This window comes from Microcaecilia unicolor, chromosome 1, assembly GCF_901765095.1.
Source record: "Microcaecilia unicolor chromosome 1, aMicUni1.1, whole genome shotgun sequence".
NCBI classification, from domain to species: domain Eukaryota; kingdom Metazoa; phylum Chordata; class Amphibia; order Gymnophiona; family Siphonopidae; genus Microcaecilia; species Microcaecilia unicolor.
Genome location: NC_044031.1, coordinates 605,495,277 through 605,517,576, shown reverse-complemented (window position 1 = coordinate 605,517,576; position 22,300 = coordinate 605,495,277). Strand labels below are relative to the sequence as shown.

The 22,300-nt window shown below is 47.1% G+C and overlaps 1 protein-coding gene across 3 annotated transcripts in view; it reads right to left on the bottom strand.

Annotated features, from left to right (window-relative positions):
* Positions 1 to 22,300, bottom strand: part of SLC45A4 (solute carrier family 45 member 4) — a 166,241-nt gene that overhangs the window by 78,530 nt on the left and 65,411 nt on the right. The window contains exon 2 of one of the 3 annotated variants that reach the window (XM_030219634.1): positions 8,752 to 8,916. The exons of the other annotated variants lie outside the window; for them this stretch is intronic. The gene's annotated coding sequence lies outside the window, so the exon portion shown is untranslated. The remainder of the gene's footprint in view (positions 1 to 8,751; positions 8,917 to 22,300) is intronic. 3 annotated transcript variants of the gene reach the window in all.

Sequence of the window (22,300 nt, the reverse complement as noted above, 5' to 3'; positions counted from 1 at the left end):
AAACCATCATCTAGATCCCCATACGTGTCCTCCATCCCAAACCCTCATCTAGTTCAACACTGGATCAGACCACAGATCCTTCTTTAACCATAAGTGCCAACATCTTAAAATGATTGGCAAAATGCCAGATCATAGAAATGGCCCCCTCCATCCCCACAGAACAATGAAGGAACTTGCCCAATAACCCCCCCCCCCCCCCAGAGTTGGCTCCTATATATAGAGCAGGTGGGTCCAATCTGAGGGTTGCAATCCAATCAGTTTTTCAAGTTTTCCCCAATGAGATCTAGTTGCAGGCACTGGCTCCATTGTATGCAACTAATCTCATGCATATTCATTGTGGAAATCCTGAAAACCCAACTGGGCGAAGGCCAAGGATGGGCACCCCTGGTGTAGAGTCTAGTATATGCGCACACCAAGTCTGTTTCAGCCCTTGGGACCGAACACTGCCTCTGCAACATCCCCATTCTGTATAAAAAGGAGAAAAGCTGGCGTTAGGGATTAAACTCAAATCACCTTCATGGTGCTGCCCTGAGCTAGTGAGACAGCTCATTAGATAGAAGGGAATTGGCCATGTCCCATAACATTATGCATGATTACTTTAAATTCACATCGTTTTTTTCACATAATCTTAACAGGAACAGAGAAACATGACTTGACGACACACAAATCACAACTGAGACGTCCCAGCTGGGCTAAGTCCAGTTCTACTAGTATTTTAGAAGAGCATCTAAAATATGTCCAGGAATGGACATGAATGCACCATCATGTGCAACAGGAGCATCCATTTTACAAGCATGAACATCAAACTCAATATGCTGAGCACAGCAGCAAACTTGTGTGTGTCAACACATGCACATGTATTGCAGTCACTGTAGAGACATACATGTCTTTTTTTAAGCTGTCAGAGCCCAATATCCTTTGCCAGTGTCATTTCTTTTTTTTTTTTTTTTTTGGGGGGGGGGGGGCAACACATGGGGGATTAAGAGGCAAAACACCTTTAATCCCCGCCCACCCCAGAAGAATACTGTACAAAAACAAGCATCTTTCTCTAACCTAAATGTCCTTGGAAGCAGATGTAAATCCCAAAGGCTGATGTCAGCAGACATAATGTGCATCCCCCCTGTGAAATGGGGGATGCATACATTTCATCCTGCTCTAGTTCCATTCAAAACAAGCCCAAACTACACCCCCTTGTCATATGCACATTATTTGCATTCTGGATACGTATATTGTGGTTTTCTAAAATCAGGACTTCTGAATACTGGTTTCTGCATATCTAAAATGCGAATAGGGCTTCTAAAACTGCCACCTTAATCTGGCAGTATTGATATCAGCAATCTTCCTCATTACAAACTCTACAAAAACTCACTTTTTTTTTTTTTTTTTTGCTCTACTGCTTCTTTGGTTTTATTCACATCTGTTTTTGAATTGTATCCATTGATAAGTTTCTCACACTTCTTAAAAGTATATCATGCTCCTAAGGGAAAATTAGGTTCTTACCTTGGTAATTTTCTTTCCTTTAGTCATAGCAGATGAAGCCATTACGTATGGGTTGTGTCCATCAACCAGCAGGGGGAGATAGAGAGCACTCAACTTTTCACAGTGCCTCATGGCCAGCTCCACTGCCTCTTCAGTATTTGAAGCTTCCAAAGCAGTATGGCAAACCGCAATGGGAATAACATGAACTTTCCACACAGCGAACGATGGCCCCTTAACAAGGGCATGAACTCAAAAGGAGGGAATGAACACGTCCTCCTTATTGTATAACTGGAGGGAAAAAACTCATCCTCCAAAACAAACTGGAAGGAATGGACTCATCCTCCTATAAGGAAACATGAATCCTGAAGACTGTTTTCCAACTTTCTCCCAAGGAAGGAACTTCAGGAAACAAGAACAGAACCTGAAACAGATTCACAGCATACAGACAATCATACAGGGAGGGCTCAAGGCTTCATCTGCTATGACTAAAGGAAAGAAAATTACCAAGGTAAGAACCTAATTTTCCCTTCCTTGTCATCAAGCAGATGAAGCCATTACGTATGGGATGTAACAAAGCAATCCCTATATAGGGTGGGAACCGGTCACACCACGCGCTAGCACTTGTGCTCCAAAACGCGCATACCTCCTAGCAGCCACATCCAGCCTGTAATGTCAGGCAAGAGAGAGCTTAGAAGCCCATGTTGCTGCACTGCATATCTCTTGACGAGAGAGTGCTCCAGTTTCAGCCCAAGAGGAAGAAATCGCTCTGGTAGAATACACCATCCTGCAAAAAGTCCAGCATCGGCGAGTCAGGAGCCCGCATGGGTGTGATCGCTTTTGAAGCGCACCAAGACTCAAACTAGCGCCAAATCCTGGCATAAGCCACGGAAGTAGAACGCTTGCGGGCCTGCAGGAGAGTGGAAATGACTGTGTTTGAATAGCCTTTATCCCTCAATTGCGCCCTCTCAATCGCCATGCCATAAGACCAAAGCGGCAGGCGTCCTCCATGTCTACCGGGCCCTGTGACAACAGGTTCGGTACCAGAGGTAAAGGAAGGGGAGCCTCCACTAGCATCTGTCGGAGGTCCGCATACCTAGGCCTTCTGGGCCAATCCAGGGCGATGAGGACCACTTCTCCTGGGTGCAGCCGAATCCGCAGGAGCACGCGCCCTATCAAGGGCCACGGAGGGAACACATATAGTAGGCCCGGAGGCCAGGGCTGAGTCAAGGCATCCAACCCTGCCGAACGAGGATCTCTCCGTCTGCTGAAGAAGCACGGCATTTTGGCATTTGAACTTGTCGCCATAAGATCCATCACGGGCTTGCCCCATTTGGCACATATCTGCAGGAATAATTCGTCTGCTAGTTCCCATTTTGCTGGATCGATCTGATGCCTGCTTAGATAATCGGCTTGCACGTTGCTCTGACCTGCCATGTGAGCTGCCGACAGAAACTGAAGATGCAGCTCGGTCCAGTGGCAAATCTGTTCGGCCTGCGTGGCCAGTGCTCTGCACTGAGTGCCGCCTTGTCGATTTATGTAGGCCACTGCTGTCGTGTTGTCCGACATCACTCTGACAGCCAATCCTTCCAGGGTCACTTGAAAGGCCAGAAGCGCCTGAAACACCGCTTTCAACTCCAGGCGGTTGATGGACCACTCCGATTCCTCGGGTGTCCATAGACCCTGGGCTTGCTTCCCCCCTTGCAATGTGCGCCCCATCCCTTCAGGCTGGCATCTGTCACTACTAGACACCAATCAGGGAGCGCCAGCGGCATTCCTCGCCGCAGCATGCTGTCCGAGAGCCACCACTCCATGCTGAATCGGGCCGCAGGGAGCCAAGAAAGTCTGCATTGATAATCCTGAGAAACTGGAGACCATCTTTGAAGTAGGGAATACTGTAGAGGTCTCAGGTGCGCTCTCGCCCAGGGCACCACTTCCAATGTGGCTGTCATCGATCCCAGCAGCTGGACAATGTCCCAAGCTCGTGGGCGGGGCATCCTCAGGAGCAGACGGACCTGATTCTGAAGCTTGCACCGCCTTAGCTCGGGTAGGTATACATAGCCCGAATGTGTCGAACCTGGCCCCCAAATATTCTAGAGATTGCGAGGGGGTCAGGTGACCTTTGGCCATATTGACGACCCAGCCTAGAGATTGAAGTACTGAGACCACTCTGGCTGTAGCTTGATAGCTCTCTGTTGCAGAGTCTGCTCTGATGAGCCAGTCGTCTAGGTACGGGTGAACCCTGATACCTTCTCGCCTGAGCAAAGCAGCTACTACCACCACCATTACCTTCGAAAAGGTTCGGGGAGCTGTGGCGAGGCCAAAAGCAAGGCCCGGAACTGGAAATGTTTTCCCAACACCGCAAACCTCAGAAACTTCTGGTGCGGGGACCAAATTGGTATGTGCAAGTAAGCTTCTTTCAGGTCTAGAGACGTGAGAAACTCTCCTGGCTGTACTGCAGCAATGACGGAGCGCAGGGTTTCCATGTGGAAATGACGCACTTTCAGGGACTTGTTTAATTCTTTTAAGTCCAGAATAGGGCGAAAAGACCCACCTTTTCGCGGCACCACAAAGTAGATGGAGTATTGGCCGTAGCCGTGTTCGGCGGGAGGTACCGGGGACACGGCCCCTAACTGAATCAGACCTTGCAAAGTCTCCTCTACCGCCGGCCGTTTGGTGGCAGAACCGCATCGGGACTCCACAAACACGTCTCTTACCAGGGCATTGAATTCTATTCTGTAGCCATCTCTGATCAGGTCCAGAACCCACTGATCTGAGGAAATATTGGCCCACTCCTCGGCAAAGAGGGAAAGACGTCCTCCGATGACAGGAAGCGAGGAGGGGGCCAGCGCACCATCATTGAGTGGGTCGCCCCTGAACTCCAGGCCTAGAGCCGTTGGCTGCGGAATGCTTGTCCGAGTGAAAGGAGTTCCTCTGCTGAAAAACAGGTACGAGACGTGAACCCAGCAGAACGCCCCTTCACAGAAGCGAGGTCTATGAGAGGAGTGGACCGCCTGGCCCTTGGAGGAAGGCCTCGGCCTATCTTCGGGCAAGCGCTGGGGTTTAGGATCTCCCAGGCCTTTAACAATTTTTTCTTCAACTCCTTACCAAATAGAAGAAGGCCTTGAAAGGGCAACTTCACCAACCTTTGCTTAGAGGCCATGTCTGCTACCCAATGTCGTAGCCAAATAAGACGGCGAGCCGCCACTGCTACTGCCATTTGTTTAGCCGAAGCTCTGACAATATCATAAAGGGCATCAGCCAAAAAGGACAAGGCCAACTCCAGCCGCGGAGCCACATCCGAGAAGGGCTCTGCTCCATCTCCGGGCTGTTCCACTGCCTGTTGCAACCACGCCAGGCAGGCTCTAGCAGCATAACAACTGCATGCAGACGCCCGAACAGTAAGACCTGCAATTTCAAAGGACCGTTTAAGTGCTGCTTCCAGCCTACGGTCTTGTATATCCTTCAGGGCAACTCCTCCTTCCACAGGGAGGGTAGCTCTCTGTCACTGCAGTGACTAGGGCATCTACTTTAGGCATTGCAAAGCGAGCCAAAGGCTCCTCACGCAGAGGGTATAATTGCCCCATAGCCCTGGAAACTTTCAAAGGTCCCTCGGGGTCAGCCCACTGATCAGAAATAAGCTCTTGGATGGAGTCATGCAAAGGAAAGGCTCGAGCAGGCTTTTTGGTACTAGCCATCCTAGGATTCACAGAGGAGGCCGTGCCACTGTCAGGCTCTTCAACAGAAAGGACCTGTAGGGCATCTGAAATAAGCGCTGGCAGCTCATCACGGTGGAAAATCCTCACTGCGGAGGGATCATCCAGATCCTGTGGTAATTCTGCACCTGACTCTGGCTCCTCAGACCACGAAGGCCTGCCAGAACTCTCCGAATCCTCACAGCCCGACCACAGGGGGGGGGGGGGGGGGGGAGACAATAGAAGGGGCCTCAGACGACCCTTGAAGGAGAGCTCTTTTCAGCATGTATGCTTTATGCAACAACAACAAAATCAGGGGCGAAAAACTCACCCTGGGCACCCAGATCCCATCCGGGGCTAGCTGCTCCCTGAATAGCCTCAATTCAAGGTCCCCCCCCCCCCCCCCCCCCCCCCCCCCGGGCTCAGGACTCTCCGTCTCTACGGAGGCCGTGCCTTGCGGAGAATTCAAAATGGCGTCCGCTGCCAGCTCTGAGCGGGAAGAATCATCGCTCGCCATGCTCGGGCCGGCTCTTACACCTGTACAGCACGATTTACAGAGCCCCGCTGCTGATTTGCGCTTGCCACATTTAGAACAGCGCTTTACATTCTCTGCAGCCATCGCCGAAAACGGCGGGAAAATTCAAAATGGCGGTTTCGCGCCAAAAACGCCCCCGATCGCGGGCCCACCCTGGAGGAGTTAGAAAACACTCTTACCTCACCAGACCGAGTATCACAGCTCCAGTCCCATAGAAGAATCAAAGGAAAACCTCTGTTCCATTTTTTTTTTTTTTTTTTTTTTTTTTTAACACTGTGAGGAAAGCAGAGGTAATAAGAACTCTGGAGGCTCAGATGAGTGGGAAAGGCAGGGAAAGGCGAACCAATGTGCCTGCATCCACTGAGTGGGAAAGAACAGGGAAAAGCAAGCTAATATGTCCACATCCACGGGGGCATGGGTAAGGCAGGGAAAGGGCTGACCTATGTGCCTTCAAAGTGAAGCTGCTATAGCCTCTAACACCCCAGCTAACAACTGGCAAGCCAGGAGCCACCCCCAGGCAGATTTTTGATGAAGCTCGAAGAAGCTGCAGCCACCCTGCTTGGGGAGATAGAGAATACTGAAGAGGCAGTGGAGCTAGCTGGCCATGAGGCACTGTGAAAAGTTGAGTGCTCTCTATCTCCCCCTGCTGGTTGATGGACACAACCCATACGTAATGGCTATATCTGCTTGATGACAAGGAATAATACCTTTCAAATATTTGAACGTCTGTATCGTATATCAACCCTGTTTCTCCTTTCCTCCAGGGTATACATGTTCAGGTCAGCAAGTCTCTCCTCCTATATTTTGTAACGCAAATCCCATACCATTTTTGTAGCTTTTTTTTTGCACCGCTTCCATTTATTTTACATCCTTAGCAATGGAAGTCACTTATTTGTGCCCTTCTTCTCCATTACTAGACTCCATTCTTTCCATTTCACACTGCCATATGCCTGGACAGACTCAGATTCTGAAAGTCATGCTCCTTCTCTGGCTTGCTTTATATCCAGCCTAAAATCTCAACTTTGAGGCAGCTATTAAATCTTAACCCTTTAATCTCCTGTGCATATCCATAAAACCCAATTCTTTCGTCTCTTGACTAGATTGTACGTGTACTGAGCTGCATACATCTAGTAGCACTACAGAAATAAGCTGTAGTAGCCCAGTAGCTTAACTACTACCTTCAAAACACAAAGCAAATGGCTCAATATATTTTCACAGACTCCCACAACCAAGTTTAAAAGCAGAGTTTGCACATGCTTCCTAGAAAAAAAATGATGGAACATCAATTGGTAAAGTTGAGAGAGAGTTAGAATACATTAAACAGAAGTAGAGAGGAACAGCAAATGATACTAATGATGCATTTGAAATGGAGGACTGCATAACACCTATCTTTAGAAACACTATCCAAACTGCTCCCCACCTGCCAAGAAGTTCAAGTACTTAAGATAAGCTGAAAATCTAGGACACTACACCAAGACTGAAACTGAGCAGACTAGATACCAATGTCACAAAACAAAATCAAACCAATGGGAAAATAAAAGAAAGGTTTGTGCTTGTTGAAAATGTGAATGCAATTACCTTTACTAGAAGAGGGCTAGGTAACAGATCTAAAGCATTAAATGGAACTGGACAGAACCAACAAGTCAGTAGTAGGAGCAGCACTGCCATGCAGAAGACCAAGTTTGATTCTTGGCCCAGCTTTCCATATCAAAGGCCAGCCAGAGGTTGGAGGATTTTGCAGAGGAATCCTCTGTAGCCCTTTAAAAAGGCAGGAAGGTATCTCAGCAAAATGTACCAGCTAAAACTAGGAACCAAAACAAGTAACTGAACACAGAGACCCATGAAAAACAGCACGCGTCCAAAAAGTGGGAAATGAACCCGCATTCCTTATGTACCGCAGCACTAGGAGTGAACTGCCAGATGTTTTTCTACAGTGCATTAGCATTAGCCATATATGCAAGGTCTTTAAAAAGACCATCTCACCATTCCCATCTAGTGGCATCATCACTTTTAGAACGCATCAGACTCCTGAGGCAGGCATCTTGAATGCCGAAACATGGTGCCATGTCGAATCTTGATATTTGTTTTTATGTAATAAATTTCATTTGTTGAACCTTTGGGATTTTTAGCCTTCCCTTAATTCCCACTTTTTGGACACCAGCTAAAACTAGGGCAGTAACAACCAAACAACCATTTTAACAAAAGAAAAAAAACCTCAGCGTCATTGTTACATGTATACATGGTGGCACATTAAGGACAGATGTTTAGAACACAAAGTCAGGCAATAAAGTCAGGCAATAGACATGAAAGTTCTGGATATTGTAAAACTACACTTACAAGAGAAGCCAATTACGATTGCACTAATTTCTGGCATTTGAGATGGCTTAAGACAAGAGATGTACGCTTGTCCCTTGTTAAAACCCCAGGTCCAAAGGAACAGTTAGCTTATACTGATACATGATTCAGATGAGCTGCAAATGCCAATAGGGAAGTTTTCAAATGTATATTCCTCCTTGTAAAGTGAGGAGAGAGAGAGAGAGAGAGGGAGGGAGAGAGGGAGGGAGACTTTTTAGAACTGCCCAAGGTGACTACCACCTAGATAGATGAACATGCAAAATTACCATACCAAACACCTAGACCCAGCCATACCGAAGTAGCTTACCACCCATCTTTTTCATAATCTAACCACCAAAACTAGTAAGACTGTTGCCTTAGCATCCAACTACTTATGGTGACAGACTCTATTGTTGCTTGGATTATCAGACTACTGCGATGGTTTTTCAGGGTCTTCAACAAACTGACCTCTACAGATTACCAACTTTACTCAGAATACTGCAGTCAAATTGCTTACAGGTGTAACACCACTACATAAAGTCAGAACTTTTACCTTCAACTGCCAGAACCCCACACAAAATCATATCTGCCATACACGGTTCCCATGATTCCTATCCAGACTGCTCATGCCATATACAACAGGTCACACACTATGCTCCAGCCAACAGAACTGCCTAGTAGTTCCATCGTTTTGCACTATGTAAGACTTACCCATGCTTGGCTCTATGTTCAGCGTTCCTGGCCCCACATTGGAACACCCTACCAGATCTTCAACATGAATCTTTCCATCAACAATTTAAAGCAGGACTAAGACGACTTTAAGCAACCAAAATCATAAAATATTCAGCGTCCTGTAGCGTCGCCTGTCTGGAGCACCTGAAACCACAAACCAAACCTTTTTGTCCTATCATAAATGGCGTTCCTTTCTAAATGAACAACTATTAACTTCTTTGTAAACTGCATAGATGGTTACAATATATTAAGCTTAAAACCCTGCAAGGCCATAGGAAAAATCTCCCAGCAAACGTGTTGCTGACTACTTGTAAACTAGCCTGATTTTCTCCAGAAACTGAATACATAACATGAACAGCATTCACTTTAACACACACAGATCTCTAGGGAAGCTTCTGTTTTAATTTGTAAAACGGCCAAAATGTATAGCCAAAGTCACCCAGATCTATATCACTGTATTAAGAAATAAACTAGACAGATTAAATGGCCCTTTGGTCTTTAGCAGTTTTCATATTCTGTGTTTCTACACAAAATCAAATGTTTTAGTTTTTGCCCCTACATAACTCGGGTCTAAAGCTAGGGTTTCATGACTGTTAGAATTTTAAAAATTTCTTGATTTTTTTTTTCTTTTTTCATTTCATTAGGGAAAAAAAAACAAACATCCACTGTCTCAACTTCAAATGGCATTTTCACATTAAGTCAGCAAGGTTATTCAGTTTAAGGCTCAAGAGCCTCTTGTTACTTACGGTAAATACTACTTACAGTAAACATCCCTGGATATCAGTGCCAAAACAAAATTTGCTAAACATGTTATGAATGCCACCCAAACTTTTTAAAGAGTGTGAGGTGCCAACAGTGCTTCTATTTGTTTGGCTGAATTTCTTGAGAAATGCTATAAAGGAGGATTACAAAACATCGACAGGTATTTATTAATTTATCCTCCATGCCCCGCCTAGTTTGCCTCAAGTTCATTATATGGCAATAAACTTTAGTAATAAGCACCTTACATGGTACAAAGGTTTCCAAATCAAAGCTGACAATTACTGACTAACATTGCGAAAGTGCAATCATAAAACAAAAAAAAGAGTTTCTCAAAACCGATTATTGTATAAGCCCAATTAGTTACGGCAGAAATAAATTCTCAAAGTTTCCAGTCTGTCCTTTAACACAAATTATTATAATGCTTTGCCATTTTCTTCAAAACAAAATTTATGTCCAAGCACACTGGTACTAAATTGCTGTGAACGCTAATTTTGTCTTATGTACGTTCTGGAAAAAAGGAAGCTACCAAAGCAACAAAATCCTGGTAAACTTGCAGCAATAGCAGCAAAACTAGCTACCCAAAGCTTCAGTACTTTTTACTGCAATCATCAGCATGCTTTAAGTACATAAGTGTTGCCATACTGGGAAAGACCAAAGGTCCATAAAGCCCAGCATTCTGTTTCCAACAGTGGCCAATTCAGGTCACAAATACCTGGCAAGATACCAAAAAAGTACAAAATATATACTGTTTATCCCAGAAATAGTGGATTTTCCCCAAGTCCATTTAATAATGGTCTATGGACTTTTCCTTTAGGAAGCCGTCCAAACCTTTTTTTAAAAACTCTGCCAAGCTAACCGCCTTTACCACATTCTCTGGCAACGAATTCCAGAGTTTAATTACACATTGAGTGAAGAAACATTTTCTCCAATTCGTTTTAAATTTACTACATTGTAGCTTCATCGCATGCCCCCTAGTCCTAGTATTTTTGGAAAGCATAAACAGACGCTTCACATCAACTCCACTCATTATTTTATAGGCCTCTATCATAGCTCCCCTCAGCCGCCTTTTCTCCAAGCTGAAGAGCCCTAGCCGCTTTAGCCTTTCCTCATAGGGAAGTCATCCCATCCCCTTTATCATTTTCATCACCCTTCACTGCACCTTTTCTAATTCCACTATATCTTTTTTGAGATACGGCGACCAGAATTGAACACAATATTCGAGTTGCAGCTGCACCATGGAGCGATACAAAGGCATTATAACATCCTCATTTTTGTTTTCCATTCCTTTCCTAATAATACCTAACATTCTATTGGCTTTCTTAGTAGCAGCAGCACACTGAGCAGAAGGTTTCAACGTATCAACAACGACGACACCTAGATCCCTTTCTTGGTCCTTGACTCCTAACGTGGAACCTTGCATGACGTAGCTATAATTCGGGTTCCTCTTTCCCACATGCATCACTTTGCACTTGCTCACATTAAACGTCATCTGCCATTTAGACACCCAGTCTCGTAAGGTCCTCTTGTAATTTTTCACAATCCTCCCGTGATTTAACAACTTTGAATAACTTTGTCTCATCTGCAAATTTAATTACTTCATTAGTTACTCCCATCTCTAGGTCATTTATAAATATTTTAAAAAGCAGCGGTCCGAGCACAGACCCCTGGGGAACCCCACTAACTACTGTTCTCCATTGAGAATACTGACCATTTAACCCTACTCTCTGTTTTCTATCTTTTAACCAGTTTTTAATCCACATGAATGTTAGCAAGATATTAATTGTAACCATTATTTTGAAGTCCTTAATATTCAGGTTAACAAAGGAGTAAACAGACCAGTAAAAAAAAAAAAAAGTCATTCTCCAGGAGTACACAGGTTAAGAAGCACATTCAAGTGGCAGCTCTACCTGCAACTCTGAAAACTTAAACATGCACATGTTAACCAAAATGCACCAATATAATCTATTTTTTGTTTGATTGTGAAGTATAATCACTAGAGTTTTAAAAATCATTAAATAACAGCAACTAAACAAATTAATAATACAATTAAATACCTTCTTTAGCTGTGAGCCCTATCCTTTAGGCATCTCAATAATATTAAAATAGAACAGATCTGCTCAAAATATAGCCTACTTTATGGAACACACAGAGCAGTGCTTTAAAATTTCATCTAGTAAGCAGCAACCCTCCTACCCCAGGTTAAAATCTCTACACTTTTCTCCTTTTAAAAAGTAGGTCACCTTCAGTTCCCAGGCATACTGGCAATCCTTAGAGCCTGTACACAATTCCCAACAGATCTATAACCCACAGTGATGTCAAAAGCGTCATCACAAACACAGGACCAATCAGATAACAGATATGACTTTTTCCAGGTGAGCAGAGGATTCAGTTTCCATTCAGACAAAAGTCAAAACGACATCAACTGAAAAAATTCTGAAACCAAGATGGGAAAATACAGCGATGCGTAACCCTAGTAGCGCTTTAGAAATGTCAAGTAGTAGTAGTAGCAGTAGGTTCTTACCATGATAATTTTCTTTCCTTTAGTCATAGCAGATGACGCCATTACGTATGGGCTGTGTCCATCAACCAGCAGGGGGAGATAGAGAGCACTCAACTTTTCACAGTGCCTCATGGCCAGCTAGCTCCACTGCCTCTTCAGTATTTGAAGCTTCAAAGCAGTATGGCAAACCGCAATGGGAACAACATGAACATTCCTCACAGCGAATGATGGCCCCTTAACAAGGGCATAAACTCAAAAAAGGAGGGAATGAACTCATCCTCCCAAAACATGAACTGGAGGGAATGAACTCATCCTCCTATAACTGTAATAAGAATCCTGAAGACTGTTTTCCGACTCCCTAAGGAAGGAATATAACGTCAGGAAACAACAGCACGTAAAATCAGAATCACTGCAATACAGACAATCATACAGGGAGGGCTCATGGCTTCACCTGCTATGACTAAAGGAAAGAAAACCATCATGGTAAGAACCAAATTTTCCCTTCCTTGCCATCAAGCAGATGAAGCCATTACATATAGGATATAACAAAGCAATCCCTAAATAGGGTGGGAACAAGCCACACCACGCGCTAGCACCTGTGCTCCAAAACGCGCATCCCTCCAGGCAGCCACATCCAGCCTGTAATGTCGGCCGAAAGAGAGCTTAGAAGTCCATGTTGCAGCACTGCAAATCTCATGAAGAGATAGTGCTCCAGTTTCCGCCCAGGAAGAGGAAATCGCTCTTGTGGAATGTGCCTTAAAGGCTTCAGGCAGAGCCAGGCCAGACAGCAGATATGCTGAAAAGATAGCTTCTTTGAGCCAACGGGCAATAGTGGCTTTAGACGCTGAAGACCCTCTGCGAAGACCTGCAAACAGCACAAAAAGATGATCAGAGGTCCTGAAAGCATTTGTAATTCGCAGATACTGCAACAGAGTCCTGCGCACATCCAAAAGGTGCAACTGCCCAAATGAATCTGGAAACTCCTCCTCAACAAAGGAGGGAAGAAAAACAGGCTGGTTTAGGTGAAACACTGAAATCACCTTAGGCATGAAGAAAGGCACGGTCCAAACCGTGACCCCTGACTGAGAATTGCAGAAAAGGGTCTCTACAGGACAGCGCCTGGAGCTCTGACACCCGTCTCGCCGAGGTAATGGCCACTAAAAAGACGGCCTTCAGTGTCAAATCTTTCTCTGAAGCACGCCGAAGCGGTTCAAAGGGAGCCCCCTGAATGGCCTTCAATACTAACCCCAGGTTCCAAGCTGGACAAGGTGCCCGCACGGGAGGACGGAGCTGAAACACCCCTCTAAGAAACCGTGCCACATTTGGATGAGCAGCTAAGGACACGCCTTCAACCTTGCCACGCAGGGAGGCCAATGCTGCCACTTGCACTCGCAGGGAATTATAGGCCAAGCCTTTGTGTACACCATCCTGCAAAAAGTCCAGAATCGGCGAGACAGGAGCCCGCAATGGAGAAAGCGCTCTTGAAACACACCAGACTTCAAACTGGCGCCAAATCCTGGCATAAACCACGGAAGTGGAGCGCTTACGGGCCTGCAGGAGAGTGGAAATTACCTTATTTGAGTAGCCTTTATCTCTCAATTGCGCCCTCTCAATCGCCATGCCATAAGACCAAAGCAGCAGGCATCCTCCATGGCCACCGGACCCTATGACAACAGGTGCTGAACCAGAGGTAACGGAAAGGGAGCCTCCAACAGCATCTGTCGAAGGTCCGCATATCAAGGCCTCCTGGGCCAATGCATCCAACCCGGCAGAGCGAGGATCCCTCCGTCTGCTGAAGAAGCACTGGACTTTGGCATTGGAACTAGTCGCCATAAGATCCATCACTGGCTTGCCCCATTTGGCACATATCTGCAGGAATACATCGTCTGCTAGTTCCCACTCCGCTGGATCGATGTGATGCCTGCTTAGATAGTCGGCTTGCACGTTGCTCTGACCTGCAATGTGAGCTGCTGACAGGGACTGTAGATGCAGCTCGGCCCAGTGGCAAATTTGTTCGGCCTGCGCGGCTAGAGCTCTGCACTGAGTTCTGCCTTGTCGATTTATGTAGGCCACTACTGTCGTGTTGTCCGACATCACTCGGACAGCCAATCCTTCCAGGGTCACTTGAAAGGCCAGAAGAGCCAGAAACAAACCTTTCAACTCCAGGCGGTTGATAGACCACTCCGACTCGTCGGGCGTCCACAGACCCTGGGCATGCTTCCCCTGGCAATGTGCGCCCCAGCCCTTCAGGCTGGCATCTGTCACCACCAGGCACCAATCAGGGAGCGCCAGCGGCATTCCCCGCCGCAGCATGCTGTCCGAGAGCCACCACTCCATATTGCGGCGGGCCACAGGGAGCCAAGAAAGTCTGCACTGATAATCCTGAGATACTGGAGACCATCGTTGAAATAGAGAATACTGTAGAGGTCTCAGGTGCGCTCTCGCCCAGGGCAACACTTCCAAGATGGCCGTCATCGATCCCAACAGCTGGACAATGTCCCAAGCTCGCGGGCGGGGCATCCTCAGGGGCAGACGGACCTGATTCTGAAGTTTGCACCGCCTTTGCTCGGGAAGAAACACATAGCCCGAGGCAGTGTCGAACCTGGCCCCCAAATATTCTAGAGATTGCGAGGGGGTCAGGTAACGTTTGGCCATATTGACAACCCAGCACAGAGATTGAAGGACTAAAACCACTCTGGCTGTAGCTAGATGACTCTCTTTTTCTGAGTCTGCTCTGATGAGCCAGTCGTCTAGGTACGGGTGAACCCGGATACCCTCTTGCCTGAGAAAGGCAGCTACTAGCACCATTACCTTGGAGAAGGTTTGGGGAGCTGTGGCGAGGCCAAAAGGCAAGGCCCGAAACTGGAAATGTTTTCCCAACATCGCAAACCGCAGAAACTTCTGGTGCGGGGGCCAAATTGGTATGTGCAAGGAAGCTTCTTTCAGGTCCAGAGACGTGAGAAACTCTCCTGGCTGTACCGCCGCAATGACGGCGCGCAGGGTTTCCATGTGGAAATGTTGCACTCTTAAGGACTTGTTTAGCTCTTTTAAGTCCAGGATCGGGCAAAAAGACCCGCCTTTTCGTGGCACCTCTTCTCGGTATCCGTCTCTGATCAGGTCCAAGACCCACTGATCTGCGGAGATTTTGGCCCACTCCTTGAAAAAGAGGGAAAGTCTTCCTCCGATGACAGGAAACGAGGAGGGGGTCGGCACACCATCATTGAGAGGGTCGCCCATGAACTCCAGGTCTTGAACCGGCAGCTGCGGAACGTTTGTCCGAGCGAAAGGAGTTTCTCTGCTGAAAGCGGGCACACAAAGTGAACCCAGCAGCACGCCCCGGGCGGTATATTCTAGCTTCATGGAAGCGAGGTCTGTAAGAGGAGCAGACCGCCTGACCCTTAGAGGAAGGCTTCGGCCTATCTTCGGGCAAGCGCTGAAGTTTGGAATCCCCCAGGCCTTTAACAATGTTTTCCAGCTCCTCACCAAACAGGAGAAGGCCTTGAAAGGGCAACTTCACCAACCTTTGCTTAGAGACCATGTCCGCCGCCCAATGTCGTAGCCAAAGAGTGCGGCGAGCCGCCACTGCTACAGCCATTTGTTTAGCCGAAGCTCTGACCGTATCATAAAGGGCGTCAGCCAAAAAGGACAAGGCCGACTCCATCCGCGGAGCCACTTCAGATAAGGCCTCCACTCCATCACCGGGCTGTTCCATTGCCTGCTGTAACCAAGCCAGGCAGGCTCTAGCAGCATAACAACTGCATGCAGACGCCCGAACAGTGAGACCTGCCAAATCAAAGGACCGCTTCAGAGCTGAATCAAGCCTGCAGTCTTGAATATCCTTCAGGGCAACACCTCCTTCAACAGGGAGGGTAGTTCTCTTTGTCACAGCCATGACCAGGGCATCTACTTTAGGCATTGCAAAGCAAGCCAAATGTTCCTCACTCAGAGGGTATAATTGCCCCATAGCCCTGACAACCTTCAAAGGTCCCTCGGGGTCAGCCCATTGAGCCAAAATAAGCTCTTGGATGAAGTCATGCAAAGGAAAGGCTCAAGCAGACTTTCTGGTACTAGCCATCCTTGGATTAACAGAGGAGGCTGTGCCACTCCCAGGATCTTCAATCGAGAAGGCTTGTAAGGCATCTGAAATAAGCGCTGGCAGCTCCTCACTGCAGACGGATCATCAAGCTCCTGTGGCAATTCTGCACCCGACTGGCTCCTCAGCCCAAGAAGTTCTGCCAGACCCCTCAGAATCCTCATAGCCTGACCACAGGGGGGGGGGGGGGGGGGGGGGGGAGAAAGGGGGGTGCACCACACTCAGAAGGGGAATTAGCCCTTCTGCGTTTATCAGGAGGATAAGAAACAGGCAAAGCCTACTCCAAAAGGCCAGGATCCACCGGGGGGGGGCCGGCAGAGGGTCCAAAGATCCCTGCGGAAGAGCTCTTTTAAGCATGTACGCCCTATGCAGCATTAAAACAAAATCAGGGGAGAAAACCGCTCCCTGACCGCCCGGATCCTGCCCAGGGCTATCAGCTCTATTATTAGCCTCACTCAGAGGACCCCCCCCCCCCCTCCCCGGATTCAGGGCTCTCCGTCGTAACGGAGGCCGCGCCAAGTGGAATATCCAAAATGGCGTCCGCTGCCAGCTCAGAGCACCAAAGATCGTCGCTCGCCATGCTCGGGCCGGCTCTACCGTCTGTACAGCACGAATTACAGAGCCCTGCTCCTGATTTGCGCTTGCCACATTTAGAACAGCGCTTTACAGTCTCCGCAGCCATCGCCGAAAACGGCAGTAAAATTTAAAAATGGCGGTTCGCGCCAAAAATGTCCCGATCGCGGGCCCACCCCGGAGGAGTCAGAAAACACTCTTACCTCACTAGACCGAGTATCACAGCTCCGGCCCTGCAGAAGAATCTCAAGAAAAAAACCTCTTTTCCAAGACCGCTGCGCTAAAGCGCGACGCGACTTTTTTTTTTTTTTTTTTTTTTAACGCTGTGAGGAAAGCAGAAGTAAAAGAGGTAAATAAAAATACTCTGGAGGCTCAGATAAGTGGGAAAGGCAGGGAAAGGCGAACCAATGTGCTTGCATCCACTGAGTGGGAAAGGACAGGGAAAAGCAAGCTAATATGTCCACATCCACGGGGGCATGGGTAAGGCAGGGAAAGGGCTGACCTATGTGCCTTCAAAGTGAAGCTGCTATAGCCTCTAACACCCCAGCTAACAACTGGCAAGCCAGGAGCCACCCCCAGGCAGATTTTTGATGGAGCTCGAAGAAGCTGCAGCCACCCTGCTTGGGGAGATAGAGAATACTGAAGAGGCAGTGGAGCTAGCTGGCCATGAGGCACTGTGAAAAGTTGAGTGCTCTCTATCTCCCCCTGTTGGTTGATGGACACAACCCATACGTAATGGCTTCATCTGCTTGATGACAAGGAACTATGTATCCACTTTGTTTGGCACTTTCAATTTTGATTTAATATCGAAGTTTTCCTAGCCCAATAGATTCCACTGCCTTTCTTTCTTTCCAGAACATAAGATATTTTTTGGCAAGTGGAGAGCTGATTTGTTTTACTGTCCATTGACCCTAAAAAAAAAAAGGCCAATGGACAGTAAAACAAACCAGATTCCTAGAAATATCTACACACAATATTGAAGGGGGGGGGGGGGGAACAGTTTGTTAATCTTCTTGGGTGGTCATAACAGCCACAGTGGGTCAGACCAATGGTCCATCTAGCCCAGTATCCTGTTTCCAACAGTGGCCAATCCATGTCACAAGTACTTGGTAGAAACCCAAGTAGTAGTAGTATAGCAGCACAAATTTATACTCAAAACATGATTGCCTTCTAACCTAAATCCAGACAAGAAGGTATATCACCCACTGAATAAAGATAAAAAATATTGTTTTCTTCAGCACAAAGATTCAATAGTAAGTATCCTTGTGTGGAAAGCTTGTAACTCCTTCACTGAGTAATCAGTGGCACCTCCTTGGGCAGCACTTTCTAAATCAATGTTCAAATTACAAAACGAATTAGACAGTGGCTAAGATTTCAGTTACTTGACTAGCAGTGTACATGAGCACACCCCAGAATACTGCACCTTTGAGTCTGACTTCCTAGGGGAAGAGGGAGAAAGTATGATTTACCTGATAATTTTCAGCGAAACTGTCCTGCACAAATAGGTTATCATTCCCTTCAACCAGCAGATGGACAGAGAAAACAAAAGTTTTACCAGTGACCTCACCAGTATAAGATCGATGGTGCTACCTGGAAAGATCCAGTATGCATTTGCCCAAGCAGGTGGTCCCTTTTTCAACACACCCAGCCCCATCAACCACTTCAGCTGCAATAAGCAAACACACACACCAGAGTGGCAGTCACTACCCCGCACGTACCAGGGAAAAGCCATATCACAATCCAAACTGGTCTTGTAGTGTTTAAACGAACAGAAAGGAAACAGAGCAAAACCCAGATCCCCGAGTCAAGGTCTTCCAAAAGAAAAGGAATTAAGTAAGGCAGAATTTCTCCTTTCTTAGTGTCAGCTCACCATTCTGCACAAAGAAGAAATTAGGTCCTACCTGTTAATTTGCTTTCCTTTAATCCCTCCAGACCGGCCCAACTCCCACCATGGATAGCTTGAACTTGGTTTGCCGGTGCTGCTTTTGCTCTTTGGGGAATAGTAGGTCTTTCTCAAAAAAAAAAAAAAAAATTGTAAGAGAAAGACCTACTGTTCCCCAAAGAGCAAAAGCAACACCGACAAACCAAGTTTCAGCTATCCAGGATGGGAGCTGGGCCAGTCCAAAGGGACTAGAGGAAAGCAAATTAGAAGGTAGGACCTAATTTCTCCTTCCTTAGCGTCCATCCGGACTGGCCCAGCTGAACTGATGGGAAGTACCAAAGCAGTCCATTAAGGGAGGGACCCTAACAGCCCTGCCATCAACACTCACTGTCCAAAAATCACATTCCAACATGCTTGAACATCTACTCTAATGTTTGACAAATGAATGCAGGGAACCATGTGGCCGCCCTGCAAATATCCACTCTGCCCAAGATGGCGCCTGTATCCTCATAGAATGAGCACTAATTGCATCCTGAATAGGTCTGTTCTTCAGAATGTAAACAGAAAACCTCTACAACCACCGCCAAGCAGAACAAGCAATCCAACCAGCGAAATGTCCTCTATCTGCTGTACATATTCCTTCAACACATGGACATCAAGTTTACATAGATCTCTGCTCCTCCGACCCTCTGGAAGTTCCCAGGGTTGGTAGAACCAGACTGGCATGAAAGGCCGTCAATACTTCGGCAGAGATGAAGGAAACTGCCTCAAAACTACACGATCGCCAGAAATTCTAAAAAGGGTGTCCTACAGGACAACGCCTGTAATTCCGACGATACTGCCACAAGAAATATTGCCTTCAAGGTAAGATCCTTGAGAGAAAGAGAGACCAATGACTCAAATGGAGATCGAACCATTTCCAAGAGTACCAGATTAAGATCCCAAGAAGAAAGATGATGCCGGGGCAGGCACAGTATAACCTCTTAGAAAGCAAAGAACATCCAAATGACTAGTCAAGGATTTGCCCTTTAGAATTTTTTTTTATGTTTTTTATTTAAAAGAATCGCCGCAGTGCTCTAAAATAAAACTCCCTGTAAGCAGGGTTTTTCTTTTTAAACATACTCCTCAAACCAACATGGCTGCTCCCTGCGATACTGCAGTACCCTTCCCTCGAAGGGGTATAGACCAAATTACCAACTTTGCAAGAGCAAGCATTGAAGGAAGGTTCGGGGTGAAAGTAGGGAGGCGGGATCTGGGTACCCGAGTATGCACACCTGAGGCAAAAGAAACCCCCCTCTGGTCTCGGCCTCTGCCAGTACTTATCCCCCAGCAGCACACAGAGAGGAAGAATAAAAGAGAAATATAGCATGACTAACTAGAATATATAATAGAAATGAGACTGAAGGACTCACCACATCTTCTACCTGCTGAAGACTGAAAATATTGGGACTTGATAGGGATGAGTTGAGCTCTTATTTGCTCTTGCAAGAAACATTCTCAGTCTCCACCTGCTCGAAGGCATGCACAACCCATCAATTCAGCTGGGCTGGTCCCACGCTGAGAAATGGGATGTACCAAAGCAGGTCTAGGGGAGGACAAGGCCCTAAGAATGACAGCTCTACCAAAGTCTGAATGGGCTATGGGAAAATTAGGTTCTTACCTTGGTAATTTTCTTTCCTTTAGTCATAGCAGATGAATCCATTACGAATGGGTTGTCTCCATCTACCAGCAGGGGGATATAGAGAGCACTGAAAACCATAGTGCCTCTTGGCCAGCTAGCTCCATCTGCCTCTCAGTATTTGAAGCTTCCAAAGCAGTGTTACACCGCAAAGTAGAACAACATGAACTTTCCTCACAGCGAACGAACGCCCCAGAACAGGAGCAACACCACAAAGGAGGGACGAACTTAACCTCTTTTGGTAGAACAGAAATCCTGAAGACTGTTTTCCAACTTCTCCCAATGAGAGAACATATCTACAGGAAAAACTGAACCCAAAACAGCATCAATCAAATCAATCAATCAATCAGGGCGGGCTCATGGATTTATCTGCTATGACTAAAGAAAAAGAAAATTACCAAGGTAAGAACCTAATTTTCCCTTCCTTGTCATCAAGCAGATGAATCCATTACGAATGGGATGTATCAAAGCAATCCCTAGATAGGGTGGAAACAGGCCACACCACGCGCCAGCACTTGTGCTCCAAAATGCGCATCCCTCCTGGCAGCCACATCCAACCTGTAATGTCGGGCAAAAGAAAGTTTAGAAGCCCATGTCGCTGCACTGCATATCTCTTGAAGAGAGAGTGCTCCAGTTTCAGCCCAAGAAGAGGAAATCGTTCTTGTGGAATGTGCCTTAAAGGCTTCAGGCAGAGGCCAGCCAGACAGCAGATATGCTGAAAAAATAGCTTCTTTGAGCCAGCGGGCCATAGTGGCTTTAGACGCTGGAGACCCTCTGCAAGGACCTGACAACAAAATAAAAAGGTGATCAGAGGTCCTGAAAGCATTTGACATGCGCAGATATTGCAACAGAGCCCTTGCACATCTAGAAGGTGCAATTGCCCAAAAGATTCCGAAAACTCCTCTCTAGAAAAGGAGGGCAGGAAAACAGGCTGGTTTAGGTGAAACGCTGAAACCACCTTAGGCATGAAGAAAGGCACCGTACGTACCTTTACTCGACTCTTGAGAATTGCAGACATGGGTCTCGACAGGACAGCGCCTGGAGCTCAGATACCCGTCTCGCCAATGTCACGGCCACCAAAAAGACCGTCTTTAAGGTCACATCCTTCTCCGAAGCTCGCCTAAGAGGCTCGAAGGGTGAACACTGAAGGGCCTTTAAAACTAACCCCAGGTTCCAGGCCGGACACGGGACTTGCACGGGAGGACGGAGCCGAAGCACCCCTCTAAGAAACCGTGTCACATCCGGGCAAGCAGCCAGAGAGGCCAGCAACCTTCCCTCGAAAACATGCTAAGGCTGCCACTTGAACACGCAGGGAATTATAGGCCAAGCCTTTTTGGAAACCATCCTGCAAAAAGTCAAGTATGGTCGAGACAGAAGCCCGCATGGGTATAGTCACTTTAGAAGCGCACCAAGCCTCAAATTGGCGCCAAATCCTGGCATAAGCCACGGAAGTGGAACGCTTGAGGACCTGTAGGAGAGTGGAAATGACTTTACTGGAATATCCCTTGTCTCTCAATTGCGCCCTCTCAATAGCCATGCCGTAAGACCAAAGCGGCAGGCGTCCTCCATGGTCACCGGGCCCTGTGACAATAGGTTCCATACCAGAGGTAACGGCAGGGGATCCTCTACCAGCATCCGCCGGAGGTCCGCATACCACGGCCTCCTGGGCCAATCCGGGGCAATGAGAACCATCTCTCCTTGGTGGAGCCGAATCCACAGGAGTACTCGCCCTATCAAGGGCCACGGAGGAAACACATACAGGAGAGGCCAGGGTTGAGCCAAGGCATCCAACCCTGCCGAGCGAGGATCTCTCCATCTGCTGTAGAAGCACGGGACTTTTGTGCTTGACGCCATAAGATCCATTACGGGCTTTCCCCATTTGGCACATATCTGCAGGAATAATTCGTCTGCAAGTTCCCACTCCGCTGCGTCAATCTGATTCCTGCTCAGATAATCGGCTTGCACGTTGCTCTGACCTGCAATATGAGCTGCTAACGAAGCTAGGCCCAGTGGCAAATCTGCGCGGCCTGCGCTGCTAGT